The sequence below is a fragment of the Callorhinus ursinus genome, unplaced genomic scaffold, assembly GCF_003265705.2.
Source record: "Callorhinus ursinus isolate GAN/ISIS: 27379988/994484 unplaced genomic scaffold, GSC_fseal_2.0 scaffold12, whole genome shotgun sequence".
Lineage (NCBI taxonomy): Eukaryota > Metazoa > Chordata > Mammalia > Carnivora > Otariidae > Callorhinus > Callorhinus ursinus.
This window is the reverse complement of record NW_027397074.1, coordinates 12,705,837-12,728,849: the sequence shown is the minus strand read 5'-3', so window position 1 is coordinate 12,728,849 and position 23,013 is coordinate 12,705,837. Positions and strand designations below refer to the sequence as shown.

The following is a 23,013-nucleotide window of genomic DNA, read 5'->3' as shown; positions in this document are numbered from 1 at the left end:
ATGCAGAAATACGTACAAGACAATTTTTTATTTTACAATTGGCCTCAACCACATTTAAAAAAAAAATGCCCAATTGCAGAATGTCAATCTCCCTGACAGTGTAAATCTCCTTAAAGCAATTTAATTCAGATTAAAAAGATAACCATGGCTTATATAGCAGAATGAGGGATCTGTTTCAAATCCATCACATTAACACTATCAATAACCCACGATGACCCATGATTGAGTAGTTTTAATTAAGTTCAGTTGGAGTAGTGGGAGGGGGGGAAAGGTGCTTCATTTACTCCTTCATTAATAGTTAAAGTGAATATTATAAAGATCTCTATAACTTCTGTAGCTTGAACATCTTTCCTTTTTATTGAATTTATTGTTTTTCTTTCTATAGAGTAGTACCATTTGGGGAACTCTGATTCCCAGGAGCTTGAATGCTACCCCACTTCCAGCACTATAAAACAGAGGCCTGCTGTTTTAATCACGCCTCTCTCTCTCTCAATGTTGTTTGCGCCCTGGTACAACCCATCTGCCTTGAATCTAGTGCTCCGCTGGGGCTGCACACATCTGCCAGCCAGACTACCTTCGTACACAATTACTCAATCCACCGTAAGGCTCTTTAATAGGAAACAAGTGTGACAACGGCAAGCCTCCTTTTTTTTTTTTCCCCTCCTCCTCCCTCTTAAACCACAGAGTCAAATAGCTCTAATAGAGATGAAGCTTGATAGATCCGCCCAGGTGTAGGTGAAATGGTAGAGCCTCAGGGGTAATAGATGCTGTGCTCTCATGCTGAAGTTTAGCACTTTGTCCTGACCGGCTCTCTAGCAGCAGAGTGCGAGGGGCTGCTCCTTGTACAGTTAACAAAGTCGGCACGCTTCTTGCCGCTCACATTTATGCCTAATCCGGAGGGCAACCTGGAGCTAGGTAAGAACAACAGAACAGCCCTTTTACTTCAACGTGTGGACAAAGGACAGCAAATGCAGTAAGTGGAAAATTTCTTCTTCCTTCTTTACTTGGGAATTAATTAAGGATGTTTACTCTCAGCGAATCCTCTAAAGACTGCAAAAGTGAACTAGCAAAAAGCCTGTGTTCATAACCCTGTGGATTTCCTCCGGTTTCGTTTTGCACAGTGCCTTGGCACTGTCACTGAAGCTTAAATACCCTGCAAGTGACTTCCTCATTCAGAAGGTCTCGGAACTAAAATGTGGTGCTAATAATATTGCTAATTCAATCCTGCAGCCTGGCATATTACTATTTCTGGGTGAAACGTCCGTTCTTGCTGTCAGAAATGATGGTAGCAAGTGTTTGGTCACAGTTCTGAGAATAAAAAAAGAATACGTAAGAAGCACATACTTTTCTTGAAAATAGACTGCAACTTTTATGCATAACTGTATTGTTGTATCACCGTTCATTAACGTGCGGAATTTGCTTGCCATTTTTGCTTTACAAATCCATTTTACAGCACAATCTCTTACCAAAGAAAGGATGCTGAAAACTAAAAGCAGTATTAAGTTGTAGCAGTAATGACAATGATAATCAATTTTTAAACAAATAAAACAAAAGGTCATTTGTCTAATAGCATAGGAAAAGATATTAAAGCCAGATGTAGGAAATCTCAACTTTGACTTTTTGGTCTTTCATGCTTGGTTTAAAACAGCCTTCACTTTGCGTTTACTTTGCATTTACAACTTTAGATTCACCATTTAACTATATTTGAACTTCAAGTTCAGATTTGATCTAAATACAGCCCTGTTCCTTGAGCCCCCTACCCTGATTTTTACTTGGCTGTGGGGAATCTTTTTACTACTATACCATATATCCTGAATTGTGTTAACAAGCTAACTGTGGTGAACTTTTTTCAGGTGGAATGTCAGCCAATGTGAAAGAATGTGTTTGCTGTTCAAATGTATGATGTTCCATGTAAGAAATAAACACATGGGACATATGCCCTGACAAAGATTCCAGTTATGGTTCCTAAATTCAGTCCATCAGATATCGCCCAAAAATAATCATTTTTAAAGGGGTGTGGTTAAAAACTGTCAGCACGTTATAATAACTATTTATAGTCGTTTGAGGATTTTTTTAATTTAGGCATTTTTTAAAAATTAGTCTGGAAGGCTTTGTTGTCTCAAAAGACAATGCGCATATATAGGGTACCTAGACAGGTAAAATGAGATAAAACACTGTTGCATTGTTTAAATAATTCCCTACTGGCCAGTGTTTTGTTTTTGTTTTCTAACTAGTATAGATGGACATCATTGAAATTGATGGGTTAAAAGCCATGACGGTAGAATCCTGATGACTCCTTTGTGTATATTCAGAAATGATTTAGCTTGGATAAAGTTGCTGCTATGAGAGGTTTAATTAATTACCGCTAGTTAAATATATTTCTTTAAGAATTGCATTTGACATTACTGATGGTGGAGTAAATGCAGTTTAAAAGTCATTCTTCATGAAATACTTTAACCGACAATTGTTGGCATTGAATAGCGGTCAATGTCTACCCCCTACAGGGAGAGAATCTAATTTCACTATGCCTTCCCCAGTACATGAATACCATGGAGTACAGTTCACACATATGAATGCTGTAACCGTGTCAATGACTCCAACAAGTGCCCCTTAATGAAAAGGTCAGGTCTATGATTAATAGGAAGCCTTTTTCAAAGGCTGGACTTCACTTCAGCACTGCCATTGGGTTTGTTTCTTCTTGATTTACTTCATTTGCCTTTCAAAGTATAATAAAAATCAAGTGGTGCTGTGCCGCACTTTTTAAATACTTCATGGTTAGTTTTTTGTGATGATAGCACATTGGTTAGTATATTTGGTTCAGTAAACAAATAAGTGAAAAAATTATTCAAGCCAATTATTGATGGCATAGGTTGATGAATGAGAATTTTACACTTTATCCAAATAGTTAAAATAAATGTAGCCTTTGCTTAAATTTCAGTTAACTTAATAAGCTTTAAGAGGCACTGTGGGGATAAAGATGGAGTGACAGAGGAAGGGTTTGATATTTTACATAAGATTTATTATGCTTAAATGGTAGCTATATGCCAGCAAGTAAATATACACAAGTAACTCATGCAAATAATGATTTTTCACTAATGGTGAAATTCATTTAAGGGTATATAGCTAAGTGGAGATAAAGAGAGTAATTATGTATAGTGATATTCTCACAGAAGCCATTTAGTCATCTATAATTATAATGGTGGTTTTGTTACAACCATCCCAGTTAAAACTTATGCTGGAAGCATTATGGTTAAGTCCAACTTAAAATTAAAAAAAAAAACTTTCAACTAGAATTATATTTTGCTAGTAAATATCATGTTGAAATTTAAGCAATTTACAAATTACATGGTCCTTAAATAAATTATTTTGTCTTTTCATTCATGTAAATGTTCTGTGTCTTTGTGACTTTATCTGTACATATTTTCAAGTAAGATTGCAATAGGAGTGATTAGTACAAATAATGGACGTAAATGTAAAATATATGTGCTCTGTTTGTCCATGCAAATTCTCATATGCTTGGAAGAAATTTTTTTAGAACTCACCAGGGCATACAGGGATACTCTCTCTTAAATAATTTGTAATTTTTAAACCTAAATCAACATTTATAGGATTTAATAACTCCATTTTCACTTACAGCAAAGAAACTATATTATATGTCAAGTTAGCAAGTGTGGGTAAAAATACAGTCAAATTTCAATGGCCACTCAAGGAGGAGACAGTGTAGGCAACTATACAATGGGCACAGTGCATCCCACATGTGCTCCCTCCTTATCCGTACCCAACAGCTGTGTTTTCCAGGTACTCTTCTATTCAGGCTTCCATTTTTGCTCTGAATTGGAAGCCAACTACTTCCAGATAGGGTGCTAATGAATAACATTAGTAGGGCACTTGCAAGGAACCAAACACTGCCCTGAGCATTTTGTACCCATGATTTATTTAATCCTTAGAGCCCAATGAAGTAGGTACTATTGCTGTTCCATTTATAAATGTAAAAACAGAGTGGTTGAGGAACTTGAGGAGCGTTGCATAGTTAGTAAATTGTGGAACTTGGATTCAAATTAAATTTGCCTGAAAACAGATAAATCTTCTAAACACTGGAATGCTGCCTCCCTAACGGGTGAGTTCATTATCAATGCAAAGTTGACTTTATTTCTGACCACCTTATTGGAACTACTTGAATTCTGAAAGAGATTCATAAATAGAAATAACTAGAACACCCAGTGAAACAAAGCATAAATGTTAAATGCCAGTAAGTATGAGCACGCTTCAAGTTACCTCATCATTCAGCATGTACAGCCCCTACTACTTTTCAGAGGTTTGATTGCTGGCACAGAAGGGGTTACAGTTATATTGCAGACATTTAGAGAAGAACTGGTCCTTCTACCCTCACTCAGTTGCTAATTTTCCATTCCTATTAAGTCTCTGAGAAGAGTTTGTCATCTGAGGGTATTTCCAACCAAGCCACTGTTGAAGTTAACAGGGGTGACTGTAATCACGATGGCCTCTCAATGAAAGTCACCTCAACACATTCCCACCACTAAGGCAATGAAGAGAATGAGCTATCAGTTATTCACTCTGAAAGATTTTCAGGCCTCAGTTATTCAGTAGGACCATCTGGATTGTTTAAATAGAATGCTAATTGAATTTTCCCTTTGTCTGTGGATATTTTTGTCTTGTAGGCATAGCCTGGAAAACACCTACTTGAAATACTGCATTTCAAATACACATTTTCCTAGGAACTGTATCTGTGGTATGTCTTCCTGCCGGAACACTTTTTCCCCAAGACAGGCATTTATCCATATAAGTGAGAATTTTCTTTGTAGAGAAGTCAAAACCAAAATATTTATGATAAAAAAAAACCCTTCGATTTTATAATAGAACTTTTATCATGATGGGCTTGTGTATCCTCTCCTAGATAAAGACAAGAATATTCAGTTTAAAGGGAGTTTTTTTTTAATTTCTAAAAGCATATCATAATTATTAAGCCAAGACATCCAGTTGCTTTTATACAAACAAGCAGATTTATGCATGGCAAATGTAATGAACATGTGGAAATTGTTTCAAATCTTTAGCAACCCAACCCACTTTTTTTTTTTTAAAGTGGATAGATAAAATGTTTAGCAACCCCAGCCCACTTATTTTTAAGTGGGTAAATATAAATGTTCTTTTAATTCTCATAAATTTTGTGTTGATAAATATATCTGATGAAAATAGTTAAATATATGGGATGAAAATAGTTAAATGTGGTTGGCATTTATAAAACCAGAGACTGTTTTTATGCAAAAGAAGACAGAGAAGAAAATAAGTAATTTTTTTCAAACTAACCTCAAGCTCCTGGAAAAGTTAATCTATAGTGACAGGATCTGAAAGCTCTAAATACCTTGAGGATTGATGATTACTTAAAAAACTTTGGTGAAAGACTTCCTCTATCACTGTCATTACTCAAAGAGATCAACAGCCTAGCTTCTTGAAGTTAATCTTATCCTCATAAATCCTTTTTGAATTATCCAGAAAATATTTCATTTTCATTTGTAGGTTCATCTTCAGTGGGAGAGTCTCCTCACCCCTCACCCTCCCTTTTTTACCTGATTCATCCTAAGCCTTCCACCAGGGCCCCAGTCTACACTTAATTCTGATGTTGGCTCATACTGGCTTGCCTCCTACTGGCTCATGTTCCAGGGAAATATTGAGGACACTGTAGGCTTAGCTATTGTGCTGATGGACAGTTCCATTCATATCTGGTGGTCAGAACAGTCTCATACACCCAGAAGCCCAAACCAACAGTCAACCACAACTCAACTCATAGTTGGTTCTTCCTTTGTATGGAAGGTTCTCAGTTCCCTACACAAATCAGACTTCTAGCTACCTTGGGTATATTTCTGCAACTAATATCCAAAAGTTCTTCTTTTCTACCCCTGCTTAATATTAAATATTCTCTTCATTTTAGATTTATTAACACCTATAGCCTATTTTGAGCATGATACAAATTTTTAATTTTGTTGTGAAGTACACTTTATCATTGCTGTGTGTTCAGAGTTAAAGTTGCAGGTGCCACAAACTCAAGGTTTCAAAGAGGCATCTAATAGCAGTCAACTTCATTTTGTTTTATTCCTTAATATTGCGCATTCAAATTGGGATGAATAGCAGAGAAGGGTGATTAGTGTTCCATTTGTACCTGTATTAAAAGTTTGAGGTTTGGACCTTGTTTCTGGCCAGATGTGCCGATAAGCATGAATTCCACATGCTACATAATCATTTTCCTGATACACTGTACTTCCAGTTACTCTAGAATTTATTTTCCCTAGATAAACCATATACTATTAATTATGCACATACCTGTTCTTCTATTTGACTGAATTACAAATCTAAAATTCTCCATAAGTAGAGCACTGAATGTGAGGTAAAACACTGGGGTTCAGGTCCTCTTTTTGACAATTATTAGCTCATTTTCATAATGTACTTTCATTTTTTTCACTTCAAATATTAGAAGTATATTTTAACATGACCAATTTTGTGACCAAATATTTAATTTATACAAAATGAAAATTTGAGTAAAAGTAGCTTATGTGCAAGCCTTTTCATTTCCTTGAAGATATTAAAGCAAATATATGTGGGTGAATATAGAGAAGAAACATAAATTAACTACTATTATGTCCTGAGGTTTACATTATCTTATTTAATCTTCGTATTGACAGGCAAAGAGATTTGTCATTTGCATTCAATAGGTGAGCAAAGTGTTTTACTTTCTCAATTTTATGAATAACATTAAACTATAAAAATATTTTCAAGTGATACGTGCAATATGATATTTGAAAGAAGCGAATGTGCACAAACATGCCAAGATGCCCAGTATGCAGGGTAGGTTGGGACAGAAACTGTTTTTATAATTTTTTTAATTTAATTAACATATAATATTGGTTTCAGAGGTAGAGGTCATTGATTCATCAGTCTTATATAATACCCAGTGCTCATTACATCACATGCCCTCCTTAATGTCCATCATCCAGTTACCCCATCCTTCCACCCCGCCCCCCCTCCAGCAACCCTCAGTTTGGTTCCTCTGATTAAGAGTCTCTTATAGTTTGTCTCCCTCTTTGATTTTGTCTTGTTTTATTTTTTCCTCTCTTCCCCTATGATCCTCTGTTTTGAGAAACTGTTTTTATTATAGTTCCAGTCCTTTGGACTGGAATTTAGAGACTCAAACTATTTCAATACATTACGAACCTCAGGGATGCACATATATACTGTATATATGGTGAAAGTCATACCTGACAAAAGCCTTAGTATTGCCATAATATTTTGATTCAAGAAAATACAAGAAATGAGTATGATATCGATGCCACATCTTTCAAGAAGGCATTTTACTTTGGTACCTTTAAGAGAATACAAATGTCACAGATTATTTTGTCATGTAGGAAATGATGTATATTTTATATCAGACCTTGTCTTTACATCATATTTTTAGGTTATTCATTAATTTGTGTTACCATAATGTGATAAATAACTTCTGTGTGTATGTAATTTATGTGTGAAAGCAAATATATGCATGTGTGAATAAATCCTCTATTAGCATGATTTCTATTATATATTCTACAGTAATAACTCAAATAAATAAAAATGATTTTCTTTTGTTTAAGGAACTATTGTCCATAATTTAAAAAACAAATTTTATCACAGATTTTTGCATGCACCAACAGGAAAAAAAAAATCTATGAATTTAAAATATTTGTTTCCCAGCTTACCTTGGCTGTTTTAGAGTTTTGCATATTTATAGTAATCATTTGCTATTCTCTGCTGCTATAGAAACACTGTATTTTTATATTTAGTCTGTTACTTTAAACGATGACTATGGCTACCAACAGCATTACACAGAGGTCTTGTAAGTGAAATACGAGTTTTTTAAATAATATTATTAACCTTTTTTTATTTGTTCATTTTGGAAATTGTGAACTTTGCTTTTTTATTATAAGACCCAAATGTTTATTTTATGACTTGGTTGTATATTGCCCACTTGGACACTTTTTAGACTCTCCAAAACAACTAGACTCACAAAACTACCGTTGGCTAAAGCTGACACCAGCCTACTTAGAAGGAGATAGAACAAGAAGGGACAATAGACTGCCAGTGGGCAGCAACAGGGGCTCCTCTTGGGGCAGCCCAATAGCTGAGGTGCAGCAGAGATCAAAATGGCACAGGTGGAGAAGACAGCAGCTTAAAAGTGCCCTTCCCTGTGGAAACCAGTATCTTTTTTTACAATAGGGGTACAGCTTCTAAAGTCTGTCCAGTGGGCATAGTCACCATAGTCAGAAAACCTGACATTAGGCTTCCTGTCAGGTATCTACCATTCTCCCAGTCCTGATTCAGGGTAGTGGTCAAGGTCATTTTTGCCTCAGGTAAATTTTCCCTAGTCATAACGTTGGCATTCTAATTTTTATCGTATTTCTAAGGAAATAGAGCTTAAACAGTTCATAAAAGATCAAATAGTCATGACAAAGGGGCAGGTGTGTTGTAGTTCTCTATCCACAGGCAGTTAACATGAAGTTTGAGAAGATTCATTTGGGGGGCTGGTGTGGCATATTTCCATTCTGTCTACAAAAGCGGACTGCGCTTCCATTTACAGTTGTACTTACTACATGGAGACCTACTGTCATTTGTTGTTTTGATGTTGCTCCCAAAATATTTTAAGCATTTCTGCCCCTCTCTAAGCTTTAAAAACTTTATATACCTGCACACCAACATTTTGAAGGGCTGAAAAAATCTAGATCCATTAATTAAAATTCCCAAGGGGATTTTGTATCCTTTATATGAGATTAGACTAAGGAAGGTTAAGACTGTGTTTTCTAAGACGAAAGCTCAGAATCAATTATGTAACTGCTTAAATGAATAAGACTTCCCATAAGATAAGCCTGGAATTGCTTCCAAAGCTCAGGATGATAGTTCCGGAAGACCACCTTTGACATGAGAACAGGCTAATAGGACCTATCCATGGTATATCACATGTGGCTACAGCAATAATGTTATATGTCAGCATGTCTCTGGGGAAGAAAGTGAATGTGGCAGGAACTCTGGCTTTTCTGGAGGGAAGCAGTGTCGTGGGCAGATGGCTCATTAGGAGTTCCTACCTACTGTGACCACCCAAGTTTAAGGATTGACTCGAGCTATTTTTTCAGAAAGTACTGAGGGCTGGGCAGGTTAAAAGCATTTTGAGTGCGTTTACTATTGTGGTTGCCAATCCTAACTACTGGACTTGAAAAGCATTGCTAAGAATTTATAATAGTTCTATTTAAAAAGGTGAACACTAGGAAACTATATGCAAACCAGGTTGAGTCTACTAGTTTACTTTCTAGGAATAGGTATCAGCTCTACAATAATTATAAAATGTATGTGCATTTATATACATAGTCTTATAATGAGTAGAGAATTTACCAAAATTTCAAAGATTGTACTTGCATAAGGTCAAAATTAGTTGTATGACCATGGACAGGTCATTTAATAACACTGCCTCAATATTTTTACCTGAGAACTTTTAAATAGATAATATATGGTATATAGTTTCTTTTATTTCTAATTTAAAATATGTGTATGCATATTATTTCATTTGTGATAATATTAATGAACAGCAGTACATAAAACAGAATTTAAAAAAAATACTTGGGTAAGATAACAATGATGTATCACTCATAAAGATGTATGCTGATATTTTAAAGAATTTTATTTTTTATGATACATTTAAATGACTTAAAGTCAATCTTGACAATTAATAAACTCCTGAGTAATTAAATATCCTCAAGTTATTTGAATATTGAAAAATGAGGACATTGATTCTTTTAGTTAATTTTGCTGGCTTCTGTTAAGTGCTTATCATGAATTAAGGAATTCAAAAGCATTTCTTGCACTTTAAATAGATAATAATTTGCCTTTTTTCTATTCCAGATAATTTTTTATTCTGTCAAACTATAGACACCATAATGAAAAGGAGATGATGCAATGTAATTAGCTGAAAATAGTGAACTTAATTTATCTTAAATTATGGGTAATAAAAGAAAAAAATAGGAAACCATATTAAGAATGATATTACTTAAAGAAATAGAAAAACATATTGCAATTATTTCATATCCCATCTTGAAATTAGAGCTATAAATCTTTGGAAAATTTGTCAGAGATATATGAAGTTTCTATTAGATCTTTTTTGTTGTTGTTATATACACTGCATTTCTTATTTAGTAGATAATGAGTTTTAACATCAGCTGTGGCTGACTCTGTTCATTTGGATGAACAATATATTTAAAGCATTTTTTAATTTCTTTTAACAAAGGCATGTCACAGTTACAAGATCTTTGAAATAATGTGTAGGGTTTAGATTTGATCCCAATCTGTGCTGCAGAAGCCATTAATAATTAAGACACGTGCAAAAGAAGGTAGAGGTAATGCGTATTTGAAAGACTGGTGGGTCACTGAAGATTTAGACTGACCCTAGTGTGTTTTCATTGGTCAACCCCACAATGAAAGGGTGCACCTTTTTCTACTTAGAAGCCTAAAAAACCAGGAAATACAGAGAACAGGACTGACCTTTAGCAAATTTTGAGTGTTACGAACTTTATCTTTGACACTTCCATTCTCTTCACAACATTTTCAATTCAGGGAGCAATTTCTCTTTCCTTCTCTCAACAGTTGAGTCACCCTCCTGCTCATAGTCTTCATACTGACTTCCGATTACCCCCAAACTTGAACTTCTGCCAACAGCAGAGTGTTGTCAGTTCAGAAAGCTCCATGCTCTTAAATAGTCTTTATTCTCTGGCATTGTCACCCTCTTCCCCAGTAATTCCTAAATCAAAACACTCATTCTTTGGGTGTAGTAATTACTGCTAGGCCCTGGACGGGAAGCCAATTCAGCAAAGACACAGCATGTTGAAAAATACAGTGTGATGGGTATCTTTTAATTACTAGTTTTAACCCTTTGGGGCGTGTTTATATTTTAGTAAGGGCAATCTTTTGATTCGAAAGGTGTTTCTAATGTTACAAGCTTCCAAAAAAAAATTAAAAGAGTTAAGTTTCAGGCCGAGGGCCGAGCTCGCTTCCTTTCCACCTCCGAGCTGAGATCAGTCTGTGGCCACCTCTGACCCAGGAAGGGGCCCCCTGGCCAGCAGTCTCAGTCAGGAGATGAGGATCTGTTACAACTCAGTGTCACTTTCTGCTGTCCAGTCACTTCTGCCTGTTTCATTCTCATGCTCGAAAGATTTTGAAACCAGCCAATGGAAGAACCTTACTGAATGAAAATAATCTAAGTTTTGAAGTTTACTTTTGATGATTATGTGTTACAAGTCCATTTTTCACCTTCTCTGCCATTCCTGCTGTTCCTCCTTAGCCCCTAACCCCTACATCCTCCATCCCTAGCATACTTTCCTTCTGAAATCAGCTGGAAATTCAGAGGGAGTGAAAAAAGGAAAAAGAGAAATACAAAAAGCCCTGCCTGACTGTTGCTAATTGAGGGAGGGTGAAGCTGCTCCACGTATGGAGTATTGTTCCCAGTGGCTGCTGCCAAGATGAACATTAATCTTGTTTTAGTAAAACTTCATTTATATAATTAATCATGTTGTCATTGGGGGGTTAGTGATAAAGTTTGCCTTGGACAACTGCCGGAGACTTCAGACCCTACACTAGCCTAAACTTTTCTGACTTGCCTAATCCAAGTAAGTTTACACGGAATTCAAAGTTAGTGTGCTAATGTCATTTTGCTCTGGCTGTTTTTGTGGTTATCGTTGTCCTTGTTTTAAATTGACCTTGAGATTTTACATGTGAAAAAGAAAAGCAATTGGATATTTCTAACCCTTAAGCTTCTTCGTGATATGATCGATAAACCGTGGGCATAGTTTTAATGGTCAAACTCCGGCAGAACAGTATGGATAGCACACAGTGTCGTTGGCATAGGTTCACACTGTTTGAGGTTGTGTACTTTTTTAAAGAATGAAATATAGCTCTTTGAAAACCATTAATTTTATGGTGTAATGGAAACATCTTTCCCTAGTCTATGAAATCTTGAGTGAGGCAGGATCTTTTCCTGCCCTGAATTCTGTAACCTGTATTACCTGTGTCATTTTTGATAGCTGCCTGTCCTGAGGCATTTCCATAACCTGCTAGAGGCTAAGCTTCTTGCGCACAGAGACCAGGGCTCCCACTGTCTTTGTGCCACATGGCCGTGACAAAATAGGTGTTCAGTAAATACTTCTTGACTGAGAAATGACAATCCCACCCTGTATATGCAGATTGAGGGGTCTTTAACTTCTGCCTCTATACCCCATTTGCTATTTAATTGGCTATTAGCTGGAGCTGATTGATAGACATGAACACTTTTTTTTTTTTAATAAGAGAATTGGCAGCTATGTAAATACAGCACTTAACCTTAAGCACTCAGCCATTAACCTTAATCACTGTCCATTAACCTTAAAGCACCCCAGGTTTCTCCCCTTACAATCCCCCAAAGTAGACCCCACGGAATGCATTCTTCACCATGAAAAAGAATCTTAGTGGAATGTTTTTATTGTTCTGTGAGTGGCTGTAAGAAAAATGTATTTTGAAAGGGAACATTTGACTCTATTTCTTTAGGTAGATACTAATTAATTTTCCAGGTGTTCAAAGAAAGATACAAAATTGGAAAAATTATTTTGAAGAGCATGTTCAGATATATTTGGTAAGGAAAAAACTGAACAATGCTTTTTTAAAGTGCCATTTATAAGGTTGATAATCACGAGTGTGTCGCATATCACTTTCTAATTAACCCCGTAAATATATGAAAAATAACCTTTTCCTATAACTGCTGCTAGTCATATTTAATATTAACTCCAGACATGCAGGAACAACTGCTTACTTTAAGAACAGTGACTTCCTGAAATATTTTCTGTCAGAAAATCACAAAGAGAAGGATAAAAGAAATATCCTCTTTTAAATACAACATTTTAGATTTATTCTTGAAATATTCTCACCCATAGATATAACCCATTTTATTGAAATAATAGCACCCAGTTCCATAATCCTTTGTAGGCTACAAAATCTATATTTTCTATTTGGGGGGGTTCACAAAAACTATATAGTAATGTTAATGGAAAGATACAAAATGTCAACCATTAGTTAATGCATTCCAATTTATTGTGTATGTTTTACATCCCAGTTTTGTTTTTACCAAGATCTGCATTCACCACCTAGAGTTGCAGTAAAATGACATTACAAAATTGGAAAAGATTTTGTGTGTAAGTTTATATGCAATTATGTTTTACAACCTCAATCTTTGTGGGGAGAGCAGTAAGTCAATGAAGTTCCCGTTGTATTTTGAACATAATGCATCTTAGGGTGAGGTGGAAAAGAATGTGGGAGGATGGCTGGGGTTTGGGGAGGCAGAAGGAGCACCTTGCTGTAGTCAGGAAAGCAACTTGATACTAATGGACTGATTATTTTTAGATTTGCCAAAGTGCTCAGTTTTGCTCCGAATCCCAGAAGGAACTGACGCTAGAAGGTGTGAGCAACTGAGGGCAGGGGAGGGTCTCCCTTACAACTGCATTTCAAGGTATATTTTAACAAATGTGAAATCTCACTGGAAAAACAAATCATTGTAACACGATGACTTCAACTCCAGAAAGATGTTACCTCGACACTGGCTGGTTAGCTGTTCCCTTGAAATTTTCAGTTACCTAACTGAGGAAGAAGGTGATAATGAGTGGGGGACTTGACAAAAGAGAGTTCAGGCAGAACGAGCTCCACAAAGGCATCAAATCTAATACTAACCTTCTGTCTTGAGATTTAGTCAATAGCTTCACAGCAATTACTCTCCATTGCTTAGTTGACTCTCTAAGCACTTCTGTCATTCCTTCATTCATGGCCCCAAGGATGGTCTTGAAGGTACCAGGATACTAAGACTGATACTGATTATCTGTTTCACTTATTATTTAGTAGATTCCATACCCTCACATCACTGTATATACAGATAAATAGTTTAGACATGACCATATACACTGACATTCTTTTCACACAAGGTGGGGGAAAATAATTGCAGATTTAACTCAGAATTTGAGCAAATAAATGGAAATAAATTTCTGTCATTCATCTTTGCAGAATGTCTTCTGCAATACATACATTTATGCATTTGAGTAATGTTGCTTAAGGAACCATGTCACTTCAAGAATACTTGAGGTCATTGCTGTTATTGAAACAATGATATAAACATATAAAGGTTGTATTATGATTTATTATTTTATTTTGAAAAAGTTTGGCAGGTACTCTTCTATCATGCTTTATACTTGCAAAGGAACAACTAGGAATAAGACAAGTTTGGGGGTTTTTTTTTCCCCCTAAATATAACTGTTAGGTGCTATTATGGAGAACAGGTAATGGAAAACTGATTACAATGTTATCTTAATTTTTTTTTTTTTACAGAACTTGGCTAGGATAATTAATAATTGTAGCCAGGTCTCCAAGTTACAAGAGGTGGTTATTTAATGATAACACGATTAAGAGCAAAGTAAACCCTATTGCAATTGTACAAGTTAGTGTCTTATATTAGGTTCTTAGGCAATTTAAAGAGTTTGGACTGCATAAAATTCTTTTCTAATGTTTTTTCATTTTTACTCTTATCAGTTTTTTGGTTATTCACCAGTTTGAATGTTGATACATGTAAAATACAAGATTCTAGTAACATAGCAGAACAATATACTCAGTATTTGTAAAAGAGAATTTTTATCTTTGTTTAGTATTTTTACCTTTTCACTTGGTCACCTAAATGCCTACCATATATTAGACTTTCATGTCACTTATTGAATAAAATTATTTAACTCATCAAATTAAGCGCTGTCAGTCTAATTTAATACAACTGACTTTAAATCCTACTACTCTACTGCATTATTTTGCAGACCCCCACCTGGTTGGTGGCTCCATATTTGGATGGCTGAGACTTATTTAAAAGATTTTTAAACTAACTTTCTTCCCATTATCCCTAGGTTCTAAAGAAATAAAAAAAATTTCATGGGAATCAAAAACTGCTGCCATGAATATTGTTTCAAGTGAGAACAGGAATGGGTATCATAGATTAACTAGGAGTTTTGTAAGTAAATCCCATTCACATCACCTATCAGTTAACAAAATATTTGCTGAGCAGTAATTTACTTAGAAAAGATTGGAGAAAAAAAATAAAGAAAATAAGGATACCTCCTACTTCCCAACAAAAGCACCGGGTTGCACATTATGTGAATTTTTTTCTTAAAGGCTGTTCTTGAAATTCATTTCAGTCTTATTTTATCTGTGAAAGAGTTAGGTCAGAGTGTCCAGCCCAACCCAATAAAGTCAGCTCCAACATCTGTATGACTGCAGTTTCTCACTTGATACTTTTTTTCAAATGTTAAGTAGAAAGGAGTTTAAGAAAATGATATCTGTTTCATGTGTTTTTTTTTTAACCTTAACACAGCCAGTCAGCACACCACAACTACCCCAAAACCAACACAAGAAACAGCCAACCACTCATCACATTCACACACACTGTCACACCAAATGAACAAACAAACACATAAGCAGACATAAAAGAAACACAAGCCAACTACAAAACCAGAGTCTGCCTTTCTAACATTTCATCATTGCAAGGACATTTCGGATTGAATGTGTCTAGTAAAATACACTTTCACTAGGGAATGTGAGGGGGGCTGTTCCTGCCCCTCCTGCCCCAGCTGCAACACTCCTGGGACCCAGCACGCACTCCTGAGGGCGGGGGTGAGAACCCTGGCGCCTGTAGCCCATCTGAGGCCTTCTGGAAGAAAAATGATGTCACAGATGTTTCACTGTTTCTTCCTCATCCTCTCTGTTTCCTTCTCTTTCCTTGTACCTTTAAAGATTTTCTCCTCCCTCCAGTTTCTCTTCGCCTTTTACAACCTCTGTCATCTGTCCAAAGCTCTCGTGTCCCTTAACTAGGCGGGCAATTTTTCTGACCAAATACAAACATTCATTCCCACTGGCCCTTTGTATTCTCTCTCAATTTTTACTAGGGATGGACCTTCCTTTTTTCCCAGGGTAGAAGTGAGGGTGTGAGGATCCTCACCTGCATTTGCCCTCTCTAGGGATGCACTGAAGAATACTGGCTATTAATTAACATAATGTGCTTCACACTCTTCAGAGGAAATACACTATATAAATGCCAGAGTCAGAGTTCAGTTCTCCTTTGGGTTCTGGATGTACCAGCTCTCACCTGCCTAATGCGGGGGAGAAAAGTCATATTCCTTTTTATACCTACCTAAAGGATAAAATGTCCAGAGTTAAAGCTCATACAAGGAGGAATAGGTGTACTAATATCAAAATGTTTCTCTGGAAAAAAAGAGCAGTCCTTGGCATTAACTATTGAATGAGAAAACCCACTCCCCTGGAATTCTATATGATATAAATAGGGAGCAGAATTTCTCACCTGTGGTTCCTGTAGTCCTGTTATTGGGGAACAGCCTACCTTTTTGAGAGGCACAAGCTTTGGGTTCACTTGTCTCAAAGACCAACTTCACCACCCAGGAAGGTCCTGTTCTAGGTGAAGTTCCTATGTGATGCTATTTGTGGCTTACACACAGTAATGTCTCTCATCTGTTGTTTTGTTTTGTTCTGTTTTGTTTTCATTTAAAATATGGGAAGACTGTTTCCTCTAGCAAGGACATTTCAGGTTTAGCTCATTTATATTCTCTTATGATAGTATTTTTAATATTAGAGAAATCAGAAGGAAACTTTTTTTTTTTTTCCCCAGGCCAAGAGATAGGAAAGTGAGTTAGGATTCTCCCACCTCTAGCCATTGAGACAGACCCCGCGTTGTCACCATGACGGAACATACACAGTCATGTAGAGTTTTGAATTCATCCAGATCTCCAAGATCTGGACCCGTGTGTGTCTCGGGGATCTGGGCTCTCCAGCACTAAAGGTATGGAAAATAGAACTATAATTCATTCCTGCCTCAGTGTAGTGTTATTAATTATATTTGTCTGCTTAATTTTTTCTTTTAATGTATATATTTCCACTTTAGACCAATGTTTAAGATAATTCTTACAGTTTGGGGATTCTTCTTTAGGATTGGAAGTTCTCTCCTTAGTTTCTGAACTGTCTGAATGATCAGGTATTTTTATTCAACCATTTTCATGGTAATTAAAACATGTATTACTTTTGACTTAAATACGGAATACTAAGATGTATCCATGGATAGCATTTTAATCTTTCCCCCTTCTTTTATTCTTATAATCACATTCATTTTTAAGTTAAAATTATAGAAGATGATAATGTGATTAAACACAAAGATTAATGTGAAAAACTTCAGAGGGAATAAGAGGAAGGAAACTAATATTTAATAAGTACTTAGGTATCGGGTATTTTTGCCTAACTATGTATATCTTTGTGTGTGTGTGTGTGTGTGTGTGTGTGTATGCGTGTGTGCGCACGCGTGTGGTTTCCTTTTTTCCCATTAAACCCAAACATACCTCTATGAAGAAAGCAAAACTGGTGGCTCAAAGAGATTGAGTTGTTGAGGTTCGTATCTAGAGTTGGGGAAGAGCTGTGATTCAGACCCAGAGCAGTCTAAAGCCAATTTTGTAACACCAAGTACCCTTGTTACTACCTCTCACCATAATTGGAAATGTTACCAACGGTCACTATATCATTCTAAACTCATGGTGATATTAAAAGCTGTTGTTAATTAATTATATAATTTGCCATTTTGCAGGGAGAGTATTATTTTCCTTCTTGAATGTCAATATTTCATTATGTTTTAAATTTTCCTTTTTCCATTGTTAAAACCTACTGATTTGACTGGTTTTGTGGGCCTGCGTTCCTCTGAAATAATATAGTAAAGTATGTCATGGTGAAAGTGTAAGAGCAGAATACTGATTTCTGACTGAGTTTACCTCTTACTGTATTATATGATTTATCTGGCATATGAATTTGTTTTTAAAAGAGGATTTTATTTAGCTCTAAAATTTTTAAAAGTATTTTATAACCTGAATGCCTGAGTGTCTTATCTGGTATAAATGGGGCTGGGGGGCATGTTTTATCTGAAAAAGTCTAGAGAGTTTGATGGGAAAAAGATATGGATTAAAAGTTAGAATAAATATCAGCGGCTTCCTGACCAGTAAAACTGCAAAGCACTAAAAAGTTTTAACCTATTTCTTGAATAATTAGGCCGTTGAGTAAGCTCTCCTAAGGTCTAAATGTTTACTTTACCTCCTCTGTACCCCAAATCCATATCCCTTCAAAGTCCAAAGACTTCTTCAACATTTCTGTAATTCCTGAAACGTGTTGGAGTGGGGGAATGGGACAGTGCAACTCATGTCTTTCTTTGTAGGCTGTGACTTGAAGCCAACTTTCCCTCAATTCTTGAAAAAAAAATTGCCATTTCTCTTGATTTTACTTACATGGACATATAAGCACATGTGTATATTCATATATGCTTTCCCTTCTATTACAGCCATATATATTAATATTTTATTAGACCGGGCACTCAATTTGAGGTTAAGTAATCCCCAGAGCTATCTGCTACTATTCATTGAGTTAGTCTCTTAAAACTCTATTAAATTTAGTTAGCAATCAGTGTCAAGTCAGAGCAGTTAATAATAATCCTGAGCATTCACCTAAGCTACTAAGGGAGAAAAAAATCTGAGAGTCAGGTGATTTGGAGGGCCACTATTCCTAGGTGTTGTTCACAATTATAAGTGCCAGATTTTTACCGGAGTCTAAAAAAGGATTTCCCAAGTCAGCCTTAGGTATAAGAGCATGTTTCCCTAGAAACCAGGGGAAAAAAAACATGCCTAGAAGTATGGATGGGCTGAGACGGTCTTTTTGCAGCTGGGGGAATTGGGGGTTTTGTTGCACTCTGGCAATTCCAGGTCTAGATTTCATAACACGTTCGTTCCTTCTCCCTCCCATGAGAATAGAAAGCCACTGGGATAGGTTGCTAACACAATTTCTATTTTTATCCCTCAAAAGACTGGAGTTATTGTCCTACAAATCCAAGCTTTGCTTTTTTAACATCACTGTGGATTTCAAGGTCTTTTGATTCTTCCTACAGATATTTCTTCTTTGTGCCATGGAAAAATGAGATACATTGACATTAAGTCACATTTCCAACCTTTTATTAAAAACAAGATACTGAAAAAAAAGTACCTAAACTTCCTCCTTTAGGGATTTTCTTGTATCTCTTTAAAGCTTTCTATATCACTTAATAAGGGAGACATAAATGGGATGAGTCTGAAAAACATTAGCCTTTTAGAATGGTATCATGTTGAGCAGTCACTCTGATTGCTAAAAAGAAATTACTGTTGTGGGAGAAAAAGCACAGTTTAATTTCAGTTCCCCTACAAGGCCACTCATAAGCATTAATAGTTTATGGCTCAGGACAAAAACGAAACATCCCAAAAGATAAGGAAAATGATTGAACCCTAGTTCAATCCTAGTATGATTGAACCCTAGTATCTGGCTTAAAAAAAAAAAGCTGCTTCTTTCGTGTGTATTGCTGGTTGTGAACTTCAGAGTTTTTGCTGGAATACGTGATTAAAATAGCATAATTCCCCAGTTCAGTCCTCCTACTTGCCTATTGGAAGGGCTGTTAACAGAAGGCCATCTTTCTTTTTTTTTTTTCCTTCCTCTCTCTACACTCAATGCTTTCATCCTCACTGTTTGCTAGCCAGTAGAGAATCATAATCCGTTTTTCCCTCTGACCCCAGTAATTTTATATGTAAAATCCAATTATGAGAAAAGGTGTCAAGTGCAGTCTTGAAGGAGAAAGAATTCAAACCTCAGGCAGCCAAATGGGTGAATGGGAAAAAGATTGAGCCTACTTTTATCCCTATGGTACTCTTTTTAGAGCTCACACTAAGGAATATTGCTAAATAAGAAGTGTTAAAAAATTAAAAGATAATTGGAGAATGAGTTCTGGGATTTCTGTGTATAAACTTGCTATATAACATCTATAAGTAAGTATTAGCTGTTACCTTATGCATAAGCCTCAGGTTTTTGACATCACCTGACAGAGTCTTTGTCTCAAATGCATCACGCGTTGTCCTTAAGTTAAACTGCTGGGTCTCAGCATGGTGGGACTCACCCACCAAGGTCCAGACTACATGTTCCCATGTTCTCACCTTCCAGAGCATTTTAAAAAAAATTATTTTGTAACAATATTTCACAACTCTGTCTTCCACTTCTTCAAGGGATCATTTGTGTCTCCTCAAATGCTTTATCACACAGCCTACTTCTAATCTAAAATTAAATATATTTTTGAATAGGAACATACATTTGGCCAAATTAAAGAAAAATAAAAACGAGGTTTTTTTAAGGACATTATTTGCAAGGAAAACACTTTTCCTTATTTAATATTGACCTTGAAACTTCTGATAATGGAAACAATAGAGGATTTATGAACTCCTTATGAAGTATAACAAGTACTTAAGGAAACTTGTAATGATTTTTTTTTCTCTCCTTCCCATTCTTCATTAGGTTAACTAGCGGTAAAGTTAATAATTGGTGAATGTTTATACGCTGTGCTAATCTCAGGGTAATAAAAGCTTTTCTACTTTAGTTTTTGTTTAAAATATTTAATATGTTTTTATTTACTTTTACCCCTTTTATTTCACTAACAATTTTTAAAGAAACTAATAGAGATAACCATTATTTCAGATTATATTTAAGTGTGTATTTTTCTAAAGTCTATATTCTTCATGAATATAACATACTATCAGCATGGTTGGGAAACAAAATTAATTATTGTGATTAGGTGAAATAACTCTTATCCCTTGGTGGTAACAACAGATTTATCACTTAGACACCTCATTTTACATAAGTAATTAAACCATTTTATAGAAGGAATCAACTACATGTGAGAAGTTATACAAATCGACCCAAGTTACAGTTATAGTTATTGGAAGAATGCTTTTACTTTTTTTCAAAGGCACTTTTCACGTATACCCCAGTTAGCACATATGGGCAATTATTTAGTTAACAAAAAAAAAAGAAAGAAAGAAATTCTTAATGATCATCAGTTACCATGTAAAAGCACAAAGACGTTCCTCATGTTTTGGGACACAAAAGAAGGAAGTAACACAACCTGCGCTTTATTATTTTTTATCAGATGCAAAGCTTTTTCTAAACTTTAAATCCAACTGAAAGCAGCGGCTGGAAAAATATCATTACACTGTACCTTAAGCTACAACAACCAATTTAATGGTGACATTTTATTTCATTCAGATGGTCTGCTCTTTTCTTCTGTTTAAACCAGTAAAGCCTATGGAACTGTATCTGGATGAAATCACTCGAAGGTGAGGGCCCATGACCAAAAACATTCTTTAAAGATTACAGGGTTATAGTCAAACAGGATAGCAGCACTAACAAGATCGAAGGTCTCCCAAAGACAGGAAGTAATATTACATCATTCATAGCCATAACCACACTTGCCCTTTTCGAGAGAAGGATAGAAAATTTATTATTCAAAAATATCAATACATGAAACACGGGCATTACTTTTGAAACACATGTGATATGCCTTTCAGGTCAGCCTATTTGTATTTTTTTTTAAAGATATAATCACTTCTGTGACCTCACTGGGTCAAAAATTTTTCATAAAAATTCCTTGAATGTTGACCATTTTATTTATTTTTCTTGCAATGAACTGTAAAAAAGAAAAACTCGCCTCTGCTTTTGTTGCATATCAATATTATCACAAACAAAACCTGGAAAGTGCAAAATTTGACTAAGACTGACCTAGCTTTTTCAAAAATAGGAGGATTTTACTGCAGAGAGATGGATTTTTAAAAAAAAGAAAACAAAAACTACTCTTGATATGAATCCAGTCCTCATAAATCTTTATTAGAAAAACCTTGGAACCCGATTGTTTAATCTAGCACCAACCTCTGCTGTACATGAAGGTAAATCTCTCTGCCCCTCTCACTAATTTTTACCTTTAAATTATTCTTAACCGGTAACATGTTTTTGTTCATTCATTCACTTATTCATAATTTATACCTTATCTCTGAGGAGGAGTTAAAATCAAAGTTATAGGTAGCAGAAAACCATTGACCTAAAGAGTTGATAAAAACAGAGAGAGAGCCATATAAGCTAACAGTGTTACTGTGATACGAGCTTTGTGGCATCTAAGAGCCTAGCAAAGTGCCTTTGTAAATGACCTTGAATGCTGTAAACTAAGCACCTGCTGTGGATGGTAGTTATAACCTTTACATAAGTGAGACAAGTCTTGCCACTTAGGAATGACTCCCAGGTGGTCCTGGCACAGCCTAGTCACATCTGCTAGGCCTTAGAAAGATGCAAGTGAAGGTTCTGCATGCTGGCATTGTGCCACATGACCTTGCTAAAAGTTCTGTGCAAATAAGGAAGGACTGCAAAAACTCCCAAGACGTGGAGAAAGAGAGTTTCAAATTAAAATATTGGGTACTTCCAATAAGTAACTTTTCCTCTGCTGCTCTAATTTTCCTTGACTCTTAAATGAGTTTATTGGACTAGGTCATTTCCAAGGATTTACTCTTCTCTCCCGAATTCAAAACAACTATTTCGTCTCACCAATGGTAGCCTGCATAGAGTCTATCATTTATTCATTAAGCAAACATTTCCCTTAGGTTTTAATGAATAGAATATAGTATCTATCTGCCTTAGGCTCAGAGTTTCAGCAGGAGAGTTGAAATATAAACAGTTTATTAGAACAAGAAATAAGAAAAAAGATGGTATAGTAACACTGCTATTTCCAGGCATGTTGAAGGAAGTGCTCCGGCCTTCTGGTGTGGTCAAGAGAGTAGCTGTTTTGAATAAGAGTTCCATAAGGTAATCACTGTCAAAGAAAGAAAAGGGGAGGCCTTTTCTGTTAGAGAAAATGGCCTGCATGAAGGTGAAAGGTGAAAAAAGGTTGGTAAAGAAAAAGAAGATCGGTGATGTTCGAATGCACGGAAAGTGGAAAATGGCTTAAAAAGTAGATAGAGACCAGAACATAGTAGTTCAGTGCCTAAGGTCATGGACCCAGAG

The 23,013-nt window shown here is 35.8% G+C and overlaps 1 protein-coding gene across 1 annotated transcript in view; it reads left to right on the top strand.

Annotated features, from left to right (window-relative positions):
* The first annotated feature begins 614 nt into the window (after positions 1 to 614).
* SEMA3A (semaphorin 3A) overlaps positions 615 to 23,013 on the top strand; it is a 472,351-nt gene continuing 449,952 nt past the window's right edge. Inside the window, exons 1-2 of the mRNA XM_073898730.1 lie at positions 615 to 973; positions 4,680 to 4,750. The gene's annotated coding sequence lies outside the window, so the exon portion shown is untranslated. The remainder of the gene's footprint in view (positions 974 to 4,679; positions 4,751 to 23,013) is intronic.